This window comes from Opisthocomus hoazin, chromosome 2 (genome assembly GCF_030867145.1).
Source record: "Opisthocomus hoazin isolate bOpiHoa1 chromosome 2, bOpiHoa1.hap1, whole genome shotgun sequence".
NCBI classification, from domain to species: Eukaryota; Metazoa; Chordata; class Aves; order Opisthocomiformes; family Opisthocomidae; genus Opisthocomus; species Opisthocomus hoazin.
Genome location: NC_134415.1, coordinates 26,623,523 through 26,639,701, shown reverse-complemented (window position 1 = coordinate 26,639,701; position 16,179 = coordinate 26,623,523). Strand labels below are relative to the sequence as shown.

The following is a 16,179-nucleotide window of genomic DNA, read 5'->3' as shown; positions in this document are numbered from 1 at the left end:
GCGCTCCCCCGGAGCCGCGCAGCCCCCGGGAATCCCTCCGCGCCGGCCCGGCCGGATCTAGCCGAGGGGGCGGGGATGCCGGCAGAGAGCGCCGACGGCGCGTAGAAAGGATTCCTCCGCCGCGGCGATGTGGGCAGCCCCGCTGCCGCCTCGCGGGGCTCCCCCGGCGGGCGGGGGCGGAGGGGAGAGGGACTATTTCCCCCGGAGGCGCAAGGATCCCGGTGGGGGAGGGGTGGTGCGGCGGCCTGCGTTGAGGGGCGGGAGGCGCTGGGCCACCATGGTCGCAGCGAGGGGGCTGCGTGGGCGAGGGGGCTGCGTGGGCGAGGCGGGCGGGAGGCCCGGCTGCGGGGCAGCGTCCGGGCAAGGCTGGGCCGGCGGAGCTGCGCCGGGCCGGAGGGCAATGGCCGGCTGCGGGGCCGGAGCGCGGTCATCTGGCGGGGCGGGGCGGCGGCAGCTGGTGCCGGCGGCGGGCGGGGCCCGGCGCGGTGAGCGGCGCTGCCTGCCGAGCTCGGGGCTCTCGGAGAACGCTTCAGACCGGGGTCAGCTCAGGCTGAGGGGATTGAGGGCGCGGGGAAGCCGGCGCCAGAAATAGGCCTCATGGCAGGTGGTTCCAGGTGTTGCGAAGCGTGTGTGACGCGGTGCCGCTTTTCTTTATAAATGCGCAAAATGTATTTATTTGTTTATTAATTTATTTAACGTAATTACAGTGTGTTACCACGTGCTCAGGTGTCACCAGCCAGTTCATATCAAAATGTCCAGGTTTTAAGAGGAAAAAAGGGCTGAGCTTGGCTCCAGGTAGAGGCTGAGTTACAGAGCTGGTAGCGGTCTTGTTGCTTAACCTGGAGATACCTTAGTCTGGTTTGTTTCTATGCAAATATGTTTAATGTCGTTATGGCTATACTTTATGCGTTAGAGGGATTTTTAATGATGCAGTGAAAACTTGGCAGTCTGATTTCCTGATGTAGCAAAAAAAGTATAAACTTAACTGTTAAAGTTACCATTGCTATATCTTGTAGTCAAGTCTCATGTTACAACTTGGACCGTCTGTCACAACTCGTTACACTTTGTCACATCTCAGCCATTCTTCCCAAACTGCGCCCTGGCAGCTGTCTGCCCCAAGTAGGTTGATTTATTGATTGAAAAATGCTAGATAGAAAGGTACAGCTGCTTGCTTACAGTGAGATTAAGGAAAGATGACTATTTGTGTCCCTACTTGTGACTACTAAGTGTCTCTAGTGTTTTACAGTAGGATTGTAACGTGATGTAGTTTGCCATGTTTGCAGGGAGCTGTTGTTTGATACTTGCCTTGAAATCAGCCCAGTGTGGTCAAATTCTATACTCTTGAAAAACCCCTGATTTATGTGGGATTCCTATAATGTGATGCAGAAATATTGTCAAGATTCTTTCTGCTCAGGGAATATTGTGGTCTTTGAAGAATTGTTTTTGTGATAGCTTTTGGCAGCTGACCATTAAAAATGCAAGAAAAGAAGCTCTGACTCCTGTATGCTTGCTGTTCTCTCTCTCTCCAAGAGTCGGAAGAAAGGACTAGTAAGGAAAAGGTAGAAGCAAAGGTGGTTGACTACCTGCAGGTGCCTCAACAGTAGAGGAAAAAAGCTGTAATGTGATCTAACATTTTAATGTACACAAAAGAATTTACAGAAGAGAAAGCACTCACAAGTATCAGAACTACAGGAAAATCTTGAACCTATGTTTGTACTTTTTAGATGCAAAATCAGTAGGAGAACTTGCAGGAAACTGGGCTTTGTTATTCTAGTTCTAAAACTGAGTATTTTAGGCTTTTTAGTTTTGTATTCTAAGGATGTGAGATTTGGGCATATGTGCAGCATTATAGAATCATTGAACCATTTAGGTTGGAAAAGAACTTTTAAGATCATCGAGTCCAACCATTAACCTCGCACTGTCAAGTCCCCCACTAAACCATGTCCCTTAAGCACCACATCTACACGTCTTTTAAATACCTCCAGGGATGGTGACTCTGCCACTTCCCTGAGCAGCCTGTTCCAATGCTTGACAACCCTTTCGGTGAAGAAATTTTTCCTGATATCCAGTCTAAACCTCCCCTGGTGCAACTTGAGGCCATTTCCTCTTGGGCTGTCTCTTGTTACTTGGGAGTGGAGACCGACAGCCACCTCACTGCAACCTCCTTTGAGGTAGTTCTAGAGAGCAATAAGGTGTCCCCTGAGCCTCCCTTGCTCCTGGCTAACCAACCTCAGTTCCCTCAGCCGCTCCTCGTAATACTTGCGCTCTAGACCCCTCACCAGCCTTGTTGCTCTTCTCTGGACACGCTCCAGCACCTCAATGTCGTTCTTCTACTGAGGGGCCCAAAACTGAACACAGTACTCCAGGTGTGGCCTCACCAACACCGAGTACAGGGGCACAATCACCTCCCTACTTCTGCTGGTCACACTATTCCTGATACAAGCCAGGATGCTGTTGGCCTTGTTGGCCACCTGGGCACACTGCTGGCTCATGTTCAGCTGGCTGTCAACCAGCACCTCCAGGTCCTTTTCTGCCAGGCAGCTCTCCAGCCACTCTTCCCCAAGCCTGTGGCGCCTGTAGAGTTGCATGGGGTTGTGACCCAGCTGCAGAACCCGGCACTTGGCCTTGATAAATGTCATACAGTTGGCCTTGGCCCATCAACCCTGCCTGTCCAGATCCCTCTGCAGAGCCTTCCTCCCTTGAGCAGATCAACACTCCCGCCTAACTTGGTGTCATCTGCAAACTTACTGAGGGAGCACTCGATCCCCTTGTCCAGATCGTCGAGAAAGGTACTAAACAGAACTGGCCCCAATACTGAGCCCTGGGGAACACCACTCGTGACCGGCTGCCAACTGGATTTAACTCCATTCACTACAATTCTTTAGGCCCACCTTCCAGCCAGATTTTTACCCAGTGAAGAGTGCACCCATCCAAGCCATGAGCAGCCAGTTTCTCCAGGAGAATGCTGGAGGAAGGGGTGTCAAAGCCTTTACTAAAATGCAGGTAGACAGCATCCACAGCCTTTCCCTCATCCACTGGGCGGGACACCTTGTCATGGAAGGAGATCAGGTTAGTCAGGCAGGACCTGCCTTTCATAAACCCATACTGGCTGGGCCTGATTGTCTGGTTGTCAAGGTGATCTGCGCTGTAACTTTCCCTGGCACGGAGGTCAGACTGACTGGCCTGCAGTTCTTCAGATCCTCCTTCTGGCTGTTCTTGTACATTGGTGTCACATTTGCTAACCTCCAGTCATCTGGGACCTCCCCAGTGAGCCAGGATTCCTGATAAATGATGGAAAGTGGCTTGGTGAGCACCTCCGCCAGCTGTCTCGGTACTCTTGGGTGGATCCCGTCCAGCCGCATATGTCTGTCAGTTCTTCTCTTAATTGATAAAGCCACTGCAAATGTTAATAAGCTATTAACAGCTTTCAGGAATGCTAAGTTGTTCCAAGTGTTGTAAAGGGAATCAGCTGAAAGGAAAAAAAAGATTCCTTGTCAGTATGTTTGGGATGAGAATTGTCTTAAGAGCTTGCCCCTTTTTGTTTCTGTTATTTGTATGGCTACTGTTAAAACTGCATTTCAGAGGTTACATTAAAACAGCGTAAGTTCATTGAGTCAAGCACTTAGATAGTGGCAAATGCGTGTAGTGAGGTTTTTCCCCATGCAATTTTAAGATTTGGCTTGCCTTGGAATATGTTTTCACTTGTATAGAAGTCTTCCTTTTTTTTATTTTTTTTTTTAATTTTTTTTCCCCTCTCCACAGTTCCTCTGTCACATTCAGTGTCTGGGAGCTCCTGGATTAGATGTTGTATGCTGAAGTAGACTGTTTGTCAGATTGGTCCTGCATTTGTTGTAGAAACTACATATAGGGAATTAGCTTAGACTAATATTGCCATATTACTATATATCCTTGTTCTTAATTTTTCTTTCTAAACATAAGCCACAGAGGACAGTAACCAGTGCATTCAGAAGATATGACTCAGGCCAGTCTAAAGATTCTTCTTCTGAGCTTCTCAGTTTTTCACTCTTGGAGGTTGTGCATTTCTTCTTAAAATTTACTTCCCAAGTCATAGTTTTGGAGGGAAGGGTTGTGTTTGGGCAGGAGGGGAGGGATTGCTGGAGTGCAAAACGAACGGCAACGGAGAGGAAGGGAATAAAAGAATGGAGAGGTTGCAGACGAAGGAAGGTGAAGCAGTTGCTTCTGCCTTTTAACAGAGCTGCTAAAAGGCTTTAGTAGAAATAGAAGCTCAAGGAAAATACCTTTCACTATCTGTGAGTTAACTGCACTTCAAACCCACATGGCTTCTGAGGTTGCTCCACACAGGTTTGAGGCCTCTTGCAATTATCTTTGTCAGAGTAGGTTCTTGGAATTCATTGCTTAAAATCAGGCTCTTAGACTGTGGACTCTTGCGATTCATTATTATTGCTTTGCAGTGAGGGATAACGATAGTATTAACTGTTGAGTGGTGAGCTATGGGAAAGCAAAGACTGTTCAGAGCAAAATAATTTCTTAAAACGCTAGATGGTTTCACATGCCTATATTACCATAGAATCATTGAGGTTGGAAAAGACCCTTAAGATTGTCAGCTCCAACCATTAACCTCACACTGTCAAGTCCCCCACTGAACCATGTCCCTAAGCACCACATCTACGCATCTTTTAAATACCTCCATGGATGGTGACTCTGCCACTTCCCTGAGCAGCCTGTTCCAATGCTTGAGAACCGTTTCGGTGAAGAAATTTTTCCCGATATCCAATCTAAACCTCCCCTGGAGCAACTTGAGGCTGTTTCCTCTTGTGCTGTTGCTTGTTACTTGAGAGTAGAGACCGACAGCCACCTCACTGCAACCTCCTTTGAGGTAGTTGTAGAGAGCAATAAGGTGTCCCCTGAGCCTCCCTTTCTCCTGGCTAACCAACCCCAGTTCCCTCAGCCTCCTTGTAAGACTTGTCCTCCAGACCCCTCACCAGCCTTGTTGCTCTTCTCTGGACACGCTCCAGCACCTCAATGTCTTTCTTGTATGTTATGTCCATCTTGCCTATGAAATTTCTAGTTCGTGAAAGGTACTGCGGATCGCATGTGTGGCCTTTTTATCTTATGGTGATAGTTTACTCTCTCAGGATTTTTGGAAAGAGCATTTTGACAGTTCCCCAGCTTGGGATATGTCGCTTTATGCCATTTAACATCTGTGTCTTTTTAGAAACAGGTCAAATTATTATGTGTTGCTTCTTCAGAAAAATTATAACTGGATAGCGTGTGTTGTGTGAAACACAGAGAAAAATGGATGACTGTGAACTCTTTTGGCAATATACTGCCTGGAAACTTGTGCTTTAATGTGAAGATTTGTAATTTCCTTTGGTATGAATGTTTCAGAAGAAAAATATGCTCTTTGTCTTCATAAACACCTTAAGAAAAGCATGCCTGGAATCAAGGTGATTTCAGATAAATTACACTGCTTGGAGTCTGTTCGCTCCTCTGCTGGAAAATATATAGGCATCGTCTGTCAGGTACTGTGTTTCTTTTATATAAAACATAATTGGGCCTGCTGGGTGGTAAGTGGGAGGCTTAGAGTGGACAGGGTGAAATTTATTAGTTCTTTCAGACTGGTGGTGGTTGCTTTGTTCCATGCAACATTCTTGAATTTTCCAAAGACTGTATTTTAGTGGAACCAGTGGAAGATGATGGAAGCCATGGGTTTTCTGCAGCTCTGGAAAATCAGGCCATTGGTGTCAAGCTGGGCACTTACTAGTATTTCTGAATTCTATTATTAATTTTTTTTAAGGCAGAAATCGGTAAAAATTTGTTCTACAACTGGTTGGTGAAATGCAACAATGGAACATTTGCTGACTGACTTGCTGCTGTTAAGATCCCCTAACTGAGGTTTGAGATTTTTTTTCTTTGCTTTATTTTTGTAGTGCTGTCTTCCAGCTATAGGCTTCAAGAGGTATCTGCTCTTCAAATCTAGATGCAATTATTTTGCAACTCATCATATAGTATAGACTGTCTGTATAAGGACAGTCATTAACTTATTCTTGGGAAATGGAGAAAATCACATTGTAGTTTTTTGAGAAGTCTAAGGACTTCAGCAGTTGTAAACACTTTTCTGTATTTAAATACCTGCCACTAACTGACCCGATTATACTCCTCTGAAACCTTTGCCAAAATTTGAGACTTAGGTTGTGTTGTACGGTGTGGGTGGTTGATATGTTGAATGAAGCTGGGAGTGTTAGCAATTGGCACTCTGTTAAAAATTATATTTTGAAGTGGTTTTTTTGCACTGTAGGAAGGCTTATCTGAGAACTAGTGTAATGGGTTAGTACTAACACCCATCTTGTTTAGTGCTTTGGTCCTGACAGTTACAAACAGCAAAGTCTACAGAGGAACTCGTTTGGGGGCAGATGCCATAATCTCCATTCTGTCTTGGCAAGAAGCCTATTCTTGGTCTTCGAAAGATTTGTTGAATCTCTGAAGTGTAAAGCTTGATATCTTTTGAAAAAAAAAATTTTAGATTCCTCTAGATGTGTTAAGAAAATATCTGTTCCACCTTTATGCATTTGTAGATTCTTGTTTCAGTGACTCATTATAGCAGTAAGTCCCACTGACACTATATGATGATTTTTTTTCCTTTAAAAAAAAATGAGAAATTCTCCAAATACCCTCTTTTTCTTGACAGAAGGGACAGGTGTTCCTGATCAGCCCTTTCAGTCTCATTATTTCATTTCTTCACAGTTAACCTAAATAGCAGATAAGCTGTACTGTTTAGAGAAAGTAGAGGGGATTCTGTGTCCAGTTGATTATCATGACACACTGTGGGAAAAACCTGAGTTTAGCTGGCTTAACCTCATGTTACACAGGCTACTCAGGACAACAGGTCATTTCAGAAAGACAGTTTACAGGCATCATTTAACTACTTATATTTTTTCCATACCCTCTTCAAAGTGAATTTTGGTAACAGCTGACAGTAGGTCTTTGAATCAGAACACTGGCATTTGGTTTTGTCAGGGAAGATTCTTTGTGTCTGAATAGTTTGCGTGTGTGGCTGAAATGGCAGCATTTCATTACAAATAATTTTGATTTAGGGCCAGTTGTTTCCCATAGGAAAAAACCCGGCATTGTAATTGTTTTAGTAAGCTAGTTTGCTTTTGCTTTGTACTGTCTTTCTTTTGCATACAGTTACTTAAACTAGTTTTTGTAGGACTGTTCAGTGAAAAGCAGATCTCACTTAATCATTACAGTTGGACTTCCGTAAGAAATGCAATTTTACTTCTCCTGAATGACGTCTGGATTTTTCCTGGGTTTTTTTTTTTGTTTATTTGGGGTTTTGGTTTTTTTTTGTAAGGGCAAAGCAAAACAAGTGCTTTGATTTTGTGCACTTAGTCAAATGTGTGATAAACTGCTTTGTTCTTTCTTGTCAGGTTGTCCATTGCTATTGTACCTGGAGAGGTGACCATTTGCTGTGAGTTAATGATGTTTATGCTCCCTCTTATTTTTCTCTCTTCCTTTTCCTTCTTTGAAGTAACGCAACAAAAGGAACATACTGTGCAAGTTTTTACCCTTGGACTTAATAATACCAAACACTCGCTTCCTTGAGAGAAGTGTCCTTTAACACCTATCAGAATAAAAAAATCATGTTCTAGTACGTTACTATGCTGTGTGCCTAATGCTGAAAAAGAGCTACCCTTGCCCCAAACAGCTTACCGTTTAATGCAGATCCAGTCAGCATGTGTAACCAACATTAGGAAAAACAAGGGAGAATAAGGGAAGCATCAGCAATATGTTAATGTGAACAAACCAGGTAAAATTACTGTAACCCTGTACTGCCCATCCGTTTAAGACACAGTGTTATTGTAGGAGTAGTCTTGGGGGACTTGAAAGAACCAAAGGTATTAGTGTTAAGAACCTCATCTGAGGAAGATGATGTCTGTTTGCATGTGAAAAAAAGTATAAAGTGTGGTGTAGTAATCAGTAGTGGCAGCTTGTTTTGCTGTATGTCTTGGGCCTTGGACTATAATTACATTTTATGCTACAGCATAACTGGCACCTCCTGCTAAATTTTGTTCTCCATAGGTTATGCTACCTGGCTTCTTATGGTTTAAAGAGGGAGAGAATAAAGTGGAAAATAATCCTGACTGTGTATGACCAAAAGCAGGTTCCTGAGGTATTACAAGTGTTTGTATTTTTGTTTTCCATCTTCTGGTTTCTATAGAAAAGTATATACTGTTTCTTAGAAATCCCTGCATTATGGAGCTATGCTGGATTTTGGAGGTCATTGTGGCTGGATCGTGTAGATACCAAAACATTATTGCGATTCAAATAACTTATCTGTTCCTACTGTAACTATTTTTTGGCTGATGTAATGGTCTGCAGTTCAGGTATGCAGTTTAGGAAAGATCAGCGAGAGGTTCCACTTTGAGAGTACCTACAAGATGGAGTTGCAAGCAATAAAAATATAGTTGCTAATTAATTTTTCTGAAATATGTAAGATTTATTTTCCCACGTGGTAACTGTTATTATAATACCATTTCACTGGATTTTTCTAGGAGTGCAAATGGTTTTCTTAAGTGTATTCTGTTAATAAAAAAGCTAACAACAAACAAATCAATATGGCTGTGTCTGGCTTTTCAGGTTGTATTATATAATGCTTTCAGCAATGATGATTCTCTCTTCTCCTGTCTGAGACGACAGATAAAAACTACATAAATATAAAACTGAAATGCACAACCTTGCATTTGAGGGTATGGGTGAATACATAAAGAGGCAGTCTACGCTAGGAAAATTCTCCTTGGGAAGATTCAGCAGTTCACAGTGTTTCTGCTGGAGTGTTTGTTAGACCAAGAGGAAAACCAAAAACTCATGCTTATTTCACTTTAAGATGAAAATGCTGTTTCCCATGGTATTTTTTGGAAAAATACCGCCTTCAAATTCACTCTGGTAAAATACTCTTATGCTGGAGGTGAGGTTTTTACTTGCTCATATATAGTTCACTATCTTTCATCTAAATTACATCTCTTTTAATGAAGGTGGCTTTTATCCTCGGTTTAAGGGTTTACCTAATTAAAGCTTGAAACACGTTTTAGTCTGGGAGCCTGTCATGAGGTCCATTTGTGTTGGACATCTAGTATTCTGAAAAACCAAAGAGACGATCCAGTTTCAAAGCTGCACTCTGAGCCTACTGCTAGAGATCTGCTCCCTGCAGATACTGCAGAACTGCCAAAAGCACCTTTGATAGATGACGCTGCGGCTGATGTCTCCTGTATAAACGTTCACTTCTAACAAGCATGTGTCCCAGCCCATCCACTCATTCCCTAACTTCACCTTCGTTTGTGCCATACACTGTATTTTGGTTAGGTAGCCGGAGGTAGGTTTGGATATTATGGTTCATCTTTTACAAGGAATGTCCTGATATTTCACTATACTGCGTGACTTTACACAGAAGCTTTTGTATCGATTAACTGGTAGAAGTCTTTGCTTCACAATAATCAATGGAAGCACAAAAAGGAGTGCTGTTCTACTTGTTTAAACACTTTGAATTTCACAGAGCATCTGTATTCATGACTGAATGTCTGTAAAATATGAGCTCCTTATGAACATTGTACCTGGCAGTGCCTGAGCAGAATATATGGTACAAAAATTAACCAAAATTAGAAAAGGCGTAAAAAAACCATGGCAGGTATCCGTGTGTTTACAAAAACCAATAGCCCATCAGACTTTAGGGTTGTGTGATATTAGTCACTAGGCCTAGATATGAGTCCAGTGCTGATAAAGGCCCTGGAAAAAATGCTATTAAGATATGATCAAACTTAGAAAATTAGGATTTTTTCTCAGTGCAACTGCAGAAGATAACAGTAAGAGATTAGTTAGAGTGAGAAAATCAATAATCACTATATTTAAATTAAATTTTAAAAAAAGGCAGTATTAAGCTAGTTACAAAATGTTGTGGGTTTTTTTTTTTTTTTCATTTTCTCTTTTTCTTTCTTTCTTTCCAGATTTGTGCTCCTGCGCTGTTTGGCTACTTCTGCATATCCCTCCCACTGTCAGAGAATGCAACAAAATTCCGTCTACATAGAAAGCAAATACTGCGAGTAATCCAGCCTGCTGACAGGAAGATCAGAAAGTGGGAAATACACGATGAAATGTTAGGCTTGATAAAACTGAAATGAAGTGAGAAGAGTTTGTTTTTTGCTTTTTTTCCCTTGCCTGTTGTAGGGTTTTTTTTTTGGAGGGGGGGTTGGTTTCTGTGTGTTGACAAACCTTTTAAAATTGAAATAGTACAAGGAGCAGATATGGTCAATAATGTCTTGAGGTAAGAGATCAACTTTATGAAATATAACAATCCAAAACAGGGATTCTGAGCACATGTAGGGCAAAAGCTATGAAATACAGGCCCTGTGCAAGAAAATTATTCACTGTGTTGAGAATAGTTTTTACACTGGGTACTTCTGGAGATGTGCTTCTTGAAGAGGCTACTGTAAAAGAGGCGCTAGCAGTGTCTTTACTACTGTCAGCCTCACAGGTAGGATGCTTCTGTCCAGAGAACGAGCAATAAGGTTTTTAAGATTGTTCTGCTTTTTTAATTTAACTACAGAGTTTAGGCTATATATTTTAATTTGGGGAGTCTATCTCCATATTAGTTAGGAATTATTCTTTGTGTTATTACTTACTTGGAAACTGCTGTACTGTAGAATCTGAGGTTTGTTCAGAAAGCTAATCACGTGGTTTGGATCAAGGGCAGTGGCCAAAAGGGGATGTTTTAGGGCTGAAGTAGGAAAAAAAAAAGAGATGGAAGAGCTGCCAGCTAGCGCAAGCATATTCCTAACTAGGAGTTATATATCTGAATCTAGGCCTAAAATAGCTAGGTTTTGGTTTTATTGTTTGTACAGCGTATTATGAAAATATAGGATTAAAAGTGGCTTTTTTATATTGTTAAATCAGGGACTAATGGACCAGAGTTGAGACAGAAAAGTGCAGTCAGTAACAACACAGTAATACAGCCTGCAGTGCTCCTTGCTGCTTAACAAAAAACTATCACCTACAACTATGGGTTCCTAGGCTTATTGTGGATAGGGCATGCAAATAAAAATATTTATTACAATTACTTAGTGGGGGACCCTGCATTCTGTTAGAATTCAAGCAAGCTGCACCCTAGTTGCTTCATTTTGCCTTGTTTTGTATTGACCCAGACACAGGAAAAACGAACCCGACTGAAGTACGCAATAAAAATGCTAGCAAAAAACCTACCAGACCTGGAACCAAAGAAACTGTGGTTATTTTCTTTTCCTCCTCTGAGTCTAACACTTCAGTGGATGACAGCCTCTGCTCTGAGACTGGGAGAGAACGTGGGCAGGGCAGGACAGGTTGAGCCAAGAGGGCTGGGTAGAGACACCTGCAGCCAGGAGAATGGTGGTAGTACCTGATGTCCTAACTGGGATGTGTGCGGATTTTTTTTGTGTTGAGCTGTGTTTTGTTTTGCTGTTGTTTTTTTTTTTTTTTTTCCTGAATCTGGAAGGACAGCATGCCATCTCCTGTTGAAATAAGTGGAGATGGACATGCTGTCCAAATGGGGAAAATTTTTCTATGCCCTTTTGAGCTGTTCTAAGAAGGAACAGTTCTTCCCTGTTAGCCCACACTCCAAATGTTAGATGTATAAATAAAAGACTGGCTGTGTACTCACTCATCAGTTTTATTTTGAGATTTTTTTCCCTTCCATTCAGAACATAGGATGTTTTAGTTAGTTTTCTGTATTTGTTACCTATAAAAAGTTTGGAGGAAATTCAGTAATTCCAAAACTGGAGAAATGTCCGTGTTCATTTTTTGACAAGTTTATTATGGCTCTTTGGGAACACTCACATTCCTCAATTCTTAGGTCTACAGTCTGCTGTGCAACTGGACATTTCTTTGGGTTAAAAGTTTCATTTGATTTTAGACCACAGAAATAATTGGACCTTTAGGAACCTTCAGGCTGAACTTTGACAATGTCTGGAGCGTTTTGGTTGAAACAAGTTGTAGAAATAAGTAGAACAGTTTCGGTAACATGCACAGATGTTTTCCCAAATTCTTTCCTTTTGATGGACATGCATGCACTTGTTAGACTATGGACTCACGTTAGTTTTCAGGTCTGACTTTTGTTTCTCATTGCTTTTTCCAGAAGGTAACATATAATAGTCAAAAGCAACTAAGTATTCATGTATGTGTGTACTTAGATAGGGACCTTAGCCTGCAAACTGTCGGTGGTAAGAATTTGTAGAATAGTAACTGCTTTATTTATTTTAATGTTAAAAAAAAAATTATCATGGTTTTTCCATCTCAGTTTGAATTCAGAATTTCCTTTTTCTATTTAGTGTCTGTATAGCAGAGTAACTTGTGCATTACTTTCTGTAATTTGTTATCCTATCAAATAATGTATTGTATTTTGACAGTTTAGCAAAAACCACATGGTAGTATACAAATGGAACTGAATTTAAAGATCGAATGTTCTTTTTATTTTCAGGGTTGGTGGTAGTTTGTTATAACTTGGAGTTGTTATTAGTCTGTTTTTTGACAGTTTATTTTTTACAAAGAAGGAAAGGTGTTTCGTGTAGTGTGCGAAACAGGTTAGAAATGAAAAAGGCCTTGAATAAAATCGGTGCTTTTCTATACAAATTAATGAAATTTTGAGCATATGAGACTTCCCTAGCCACTGTGTTTCTTTACTGATTTGGTGCTGTGAAAGTGAAATGACAAGTCCCAAAGAACTGGCAGAGTCTAACAGCAAAAGTCTTCTGCAACTTCGGAAGAACTGGGTTTGTTCAGACCCAAAGGCAGCAAGAGCAGACAGAGGAGCATTATGGCAACTTTTCATGCATTTGAAAACTTGCAGAAGAGTTGGTGATTTCTGTGTCTGCAGGAGAAAGAGTTTTAACTAGCTTTAAAGACCAGGTGACTTAGCCGTATGTTAGGAAAAGCTCTCTTACGAGGTTTGTTAGGTGCTGGAACAGATTACCTACGGACGCTGTATGGCTGACTAAGGGCAAGTTTTTAACGGAAATTACGGGAGTGAACTTTCTGATGAGATGAAAGAAAGGACCTCTGTCTGTTCCAACGTTTTTATTTCATAGATACCGTGGGGTTTAGTGACATTCCCACGAATTAGTGCCTGGAACTAATGTTATTTATTGATGATAGAGTTTTCAACATGTTTATGTGTACCAACACTGGAAGTTTCGGTCATGTTAGTAAATGGGTTGGCATAGATACAGGCTGCTGCCAAAAAGGGAGGGGTCTCAGCTGCCTTTCCTCATTCACCACCAGTGCTGGGTTTCTTTTCAGGCTGGTTTTTAATTCAAGTGGGGTGACAAATATGGACGGCTTAGATGAAGGCAAATCTGTCATTTCTGCAGCAGCAGCTGCTCAAAGTGACTGTGGAACCGGAGCTTGAGGCTTTGCAGCCCAGGGACAGTCACTTACTGGGGTACTACAACTCCCGACTTGGGGCCTTTTTCAGGAAAAAACACTACGCTGAAAGAGCAGCGTAATAAAATACAGCGGCGTGTCCTCTATTGCAAACTGCGACCTTTTGTGTTAGCCGTAAGTGGAAGTGTTGGGTATTAAGTCCTGTCCAGTAGCCAAACAAGCAAATTAAGCAATTCCAGTGTTCAGCTTCCCAGAAAAAGATAGCTGGAGGGAGGTAACCATCTAATAATGAAGTCAGACAGCGTACGTGTGCCGCTTCAAGTGGGGCTTTGCTTCCAGCTTTGTGGGGTTTGCAAGATTTACCAGTAATGGCAAGAAAATGAGTGTAGAATTCAAAATAATCCCAGTGAAACACTAGCAGAGTGTCCCTCTGTGCTAGCGCTGAAAAATTCATATCACCACCAGGAATCATATTTTGCAGTGAGAAGAAACTCTAAAGGATGTAGAAGATAAAGGAGAAAACTTCCATTTGCTGTAGCATTTTATTCATTTCCAGTGTTACAAGGTAGATGTAAACCCCAACCTAGCGAAAATGGTACCTTTGACATGGAACTTGTGATGCTCTGAAAAATTAGTTAATGGGAGCTAGATAATCAAAGACTGGACCACGCAATGCAGCACGAACTGCAGTTGGCCCACGCTTCATGGAGTTCCAGAAAAAAATACAGCTTTTCTGTCTTACTCTGTGTCTGCTTCCTCCTGCTTCTGTGTACTTGCTGATTCAGTTTGAAATCTTTTTTTCTTTAAAGGCCTTAAAGTTTCTGTGATGTGTGCCAGCTGCCAGGTGTCCCCAAGTCACAGACAGTCCTGCCGAGCCCAGCAGAAGCTGGGATAGCATGCACTTACCTCGCCCCCGGCACAGTGGCTTAGAGGAATAACGAAACGGTATTCCAGATCCCAGTTTTTCAAAACCTCACTCCCGGCTGTTCGCAGTTGTGTAAAGTCGGTGTCAAAGGTTACGGTTACAGTTTTTCTGGGGAAATTGCCAGAGAGTTTAAGATCTCTTTAGGTTTGGCCTGTGTGGCTAGCTAGCGGTAACAAAATAACCTGGGGTCTCCGTATGTAGACATGTTGGGGATTTGGATGTGTGAAGATGCAAATGAGTGCTTCCATGGGATTTTTCAAAATCCAACAACTTTTGGGGGAGAACTAGGAGCCTTTTTGCGACTTCAGGTGCCTGGTTTTTCTCTCCTAACCTGTCTTGCTCTGGCAGCAAATCCAGGGATGGCCAGTTCACAGCTAACAGCCAGTTTAAAAGCGGTTTCCATGACACAGCTGGTTCCTACGCGTGGCAGCGGGACTGGGCTGCTCGGGGTGTTGAGGAGTCACCCGGGTCTCCGGCTGCGCGAGTGGCTGCCGGCACCAGGATGCTCTGGGACTTGATCTGTAGCTCCTGCTGCAGCAAAGTCATCATCGCCTGCCTCCACCCCTCAACTCTCCACAGCACAAAGCGCATGTCCCTTCGCTTACAAAATGCGGTGGGAGGCAGGAGGCCGGCGGCGGGCGGATTGGGCTGCTGCGGCAGCGCGTGCGTGCGGTCAGCGTGTGGTCACAGCCGCATGTCCCGCTGCGTAGCTGAGCCCGACCGTGCAATTCTGCGGGAGCAGCGCTGAGGCTGATAGAGCGGACTGACACGGGCCATCGCCTGCCGCGCTGCACGTGCTCGCGCTGAGGGATGCCGTGGTTCCCCAGGCCCGTGACCACATGGACATGCACCTGTGGCCCAAGCACGCCCTGAATTGCGGAGCCCGGAGGTGCTGCGTGTAATGGGGCCTTACAGCTGGTAAATGCCATCGCCAGCAAGAAAACCTGCCTTTAAAATTAAAACGATCTGAGTATTTTCCTTTTCACGGAATCACAGAATGTAAGGGGTTGGAAGGGACCTCTGTGGGTCATCTAGTCCAACCCCCCTGCCGAAGCAGGGTCACCTACAGCAGGCTGCACAGGACCTCGTCCAGGCGAGTCTTGAATATCTCCAGAGAAGGAGACTCCAAAACCTCCCTGGGCAGCCTGTTCCAGTGCTCTGTCACCCTCAGAGGGAAGAAATTCTTCCTCATGTTCAGCTGGAACTTCCTGTGCTTCAGTTTGTGCCCATTGCCCCTTGTCCTGTAGCCGGGCACCACTGAAAAGAGTTTGGCCCCATCCTCTTGACACCCACCCTTGAGATATTTATAAGCATTTATAAGGTCCCCTCGCAGCCTTCTCTTCTTCAGGCTAAACAAGCCCAGCTCCCTCAGCCTTTCCTCGGAGGAGAGATGCTCCAGTCCCCTCACCATCCTCGTAGCCCTCTGCTGGACTCTCTCCAGTAGCTCCTCATCTTTCTTGAACTGGGGAGCCCAGAACTGGACACAGTACTCCAGATGAGGCCTCACTAGGGCAGTGTAGAGGGGAGGAAGAACCTCCCTCGACCTGCTGGCCACACTCCTCTTGATGCACCCCAGGATCCCATTGGCTTTCTTGGCAGCCAGGGCACACTGCTGGCTCATGGTCAACCTGTCGTCCACCAGCACACCCAGGTCCCTCTCCACAGAGCTGCTCTCCAGCAGGTCCACCCCAAGCCTGTACTGGTGCATGGGGTTGTTCCTTCCCCTTTTATTGATAGATTGGTAAAGGGGGAAAGAACGAAGTCGGCTGATCCCTGAGTGAAAAACCGTTGTAAGTTAAATATTTCGAAGAGTTGAAGACCTGCCAAAGGCTGTGTGTAGTTTACCTCAGTGCTCCCACTGAGGTGCT

General features: G+C 43.6%; 1 long non-coding RNA gene across 1 annotated transcript; it reads left to right on the top strand.

Moving 5' to 3' along the window:
- Positions 1 to 95: 95 nt before the first annotated feature.
- On the top strand, positions 96 to 12,617 carry LOC142365217 (uncharacterized). Its single transcript, XR_012766402.1, has 4 exons — positions 96 to 221; positions 7,413 to 7,453; positions 8,065 to 8,155; positions 9,984 to 12,617. It is a non-coding gene; the product is annotated as an uncharacterized LOC142365217 (long non-coding RNA).
- The last annotated feature ends 3,562 nt before the right edge of the window (positions 12,618 to 16,179 follow it).